The sequence below is a fragment of the Morone saxatilis genome, unplaced genomic scaffold, assembly GCF_004916995.1.
Source record: "Morone saxatilis isolate NCDOM2014 unplaced genomic scaffold, NCSU_SB_2.0 Contig19, whole genome shotgun sequence".
NCBI lineage: Eukaryota > Metazoa > Chordata > Actinopteri > Moronidae > Morone > Morone saxatilis.
The window spans coordinates 25,051,785-25,054,559 of record NW_023339751.1 but is presented as its reverse complement, the minus strand read 5'-3'; the positions used below and the strand labels follow the sequence as shown (position 1 = coordinate 25,054,559).

The following is a 2,775-nucleotide window of genomic DNA, read 5'->3' as shown; positions in this document are numbered from 1 at the left end:
AAATGTGGCTTCAGACTGGATGAAAGTGTGGTAAAGCTACTCTGTTCATGTGCAGTGTCCTACTGTGTGGTAAAAGCCAGAATGAAGACAGAGGTAATGTTAGCTAACCAGCTAGCTAATTGACAAGACTGTTGCATGTGAAGTAGATGGTATGGGCCAATGGACTTTCATTCTTATTAATCATACTGCAGGGGAGAACAGGGGAAGATGGACACACTTTTCATTTTGATTTAATAAATTAGCGCGTTGTTCTTCATTTTGCTCAACTTCGTACTTTTGTCAGCTTGTAACTAGCACTGGAGTAGACCCGGCTAAACGTCATCAGCAATTAACATTTAGTGGGCCTACATTTACTCTGCTCATGCATCCTTCCTACTTCTCCCAGCCCTAACCAGTTTGCATATCTGATTTAAATCAGCCAGTGTTGTTGCAGGAAGAATCAGTCATCAGAGAGGAGGCCTGTGATTCCATGTTTTGGAAACATTGTCCTGGATTGATCGCCGAACCACCATGACATAACAATGAGCACTCATGTAGATCATCACCTGTCTTTCTGTTTAAGCTAAGAGCAGTCAGTCTGTTGGGCCGAGTGCATTTCCTGACTAATATATTATGAATCACCTTTTTTCCATCCTAGTAATTTGTTTCCTGGTAGATTTGAAATGATGAGCGAGGCTCTGAAGTGGCACATTGAGAATGGTGGCTATAAAAAGCTGATTTCCCTTTGTGACATTCCCGTTTGATGACTGACTTGTTCTTTCTGCTCCTGAGTGGAGACCCAATTAGCGCTGAGCTGTAGGCCCAGGCCCACTTCTGTCCTGAGCATATTACTGATGTCTGAGATAACACTTGATAATTAAGAGGAAGACCCCAGGGTGCTTTTTCACAGGGAGATAGTGTTTGTGTGCCAGGGCGAGGCTATTAAAACCCTTCCCTGTGGTAAAGGGAGCTTCTGGATTTCTCCGGTAACATTATTACATTTTATGGATTTTAAACAGCGTGTATGGACTGAAACCTGCCAGCTACACAAACATGGACACTGTGACTACAAAGAGGAAGTAACATACAAAAGTGAATGTAATTGTTGCATCCACTGATTATTGATGGTTTTTTTACATGAATCTTGTCTTGCATATTGTAAAAAGTGGGTTTGTCAAAAGTCAAAGACACAGGATTGCCCATTTTTTGAGAGCTACTAAAATATTCAGACATAAAAAAAGGTCATGCCCTTTGTATTCTCATCAAACTGGTGCCTGTCCAATGGTTGGTGCTGATGCTTCCCTTGAATTAGTGTTGGTAGATGCACCTATTTTTAGATGTTATGCTAGGTCTGAAGGATATAGATTAAATCTTCAGGTACTGCCTATATGTAATTTGACACAACAGTAACATATACATATACATGTTGTGAACAGTAAGTAGTGCATTTTCTGGGAATTCGATGGTCAAACAAACCAAATTGCAATATCTGCAATTTGCAAATTTAGTGCACACACTTTAATTCTTTCATAGTATTAACAGTCAACACCTAAACTATATGTTTAAATAAGTAAATGTTTCAAAGCACAAAAAAAGCTTTTTGGTGAAAATGACCAGGAAAAATGTACATATTGATTACTCCAAATCAGCGGTGCACCATTTATTGATTCAACAAACGCAAACTCAAACGCATCATGCTACAGCTTTTTTTGCTGCTTGATACAAAGGAAAACTTGCAAGGTTCTCCTTTTCCAAAAGTCTGTCTGATGCAACATAATATAAATAGCAGTTTGACCTCACATTGACCAACCCCTTCCAACACATTGCATGATGTCAACAGCATGATTGTGTATTAAATAGGCTCTCTATACCAAGTGAAGAGATTAGTGTTGGATCACCTACTAAACTGCTTTAATGTTGATCATCCAGAACAGGTGATCTTCTGAGACAAGGTTTTCCCCCTGACTTATTTCTTCCATTTGCATCAGAATTCAGCCCGCTAAAAGGGCTGTCCATACTTTTAAATAACTTTAATATGGCTGTTCTGGAGGGTTAGTCAGCTCAATACTTAGTCCTGAATACTAAACTGCTCCCACAAATTCCTTTCAATTCTCAATCGTCAGTAGAACTGTAGCATTAAAAGTGTAGCTATAATGGAGGCACACACATCTTTGCTCTGTGTTGACACTGAAGGGCACGCTTCAATATTTTGGCACTGAGACGAAGTAGAAGGTGTTTCATCACTTAAGCACTGAGAATGTTTCTGCTGTTCGGTGTCATGGGTGTGTTGTCAGTGGAAGCATGTCTCAAATATTCACCAGGATAAATGTAGGGATGAAACGGTTACTGGTTTAATCATAAACCACAATATATAATATATATAGAATAATATTTCTACCAATACATGAAAGTGACAGATGAAGCACCTTTGAAGGTCAGGAAAATAGCAACATGTTTTAGAGCAGCTGGCACTAGTCTTGCTATTAAAACTAAAGCCCCTTCTATCTGCTGTGTATGTGCTCTGTGTCAGTATATTTGCTGGATGTCTACAGTATACTCTGCACACATGAGCAAACATGAGCACCTGGACACTATCATGTAACCAAACACATCAGGCCTGCAATAGGATTACCTTCATGAACCTTTTAATGTTCCATTTCTGTTGAGGCCAGGTGTTCAGTCAGTTCTGCTCATTTTGGAGGCCACAAGTGTTGTTAGATGGTAATCGGTAGCATTTTATTCTTTGTGTTAACCGTTCTGTCCATCCCCCTGCAACTGTAATGTCTGTACAGCCAG

General features: G+C 39.7%; 2 protein-coding genes across 3 annotated transcripts in view; both read left to right on the top strand.

The window, feature by feature from the left end:
* The window catches only part of ndst2a (N-deacetylase/N-sulfotransferase (heparan glucosaminyl) 2a), a 38,020-nt gene that overhangs the window by 3,148 nt on the left and 32,097 nt on the right, over positions 1 to 2,775 (top strand). The gene's annotated exons all lie outside the window — the stretch shown is intronic.
* The window catches only part of zswim8 (zinc finger, SWIM-type containing 8), a 50,798-nt gene that overhangs the window by 35,826 nt on the left and 12,197 nt on the right, over positions 1 to 2,775 (top strand). The gene's annotated exons all lie outside the window — the stretch shown is intronic.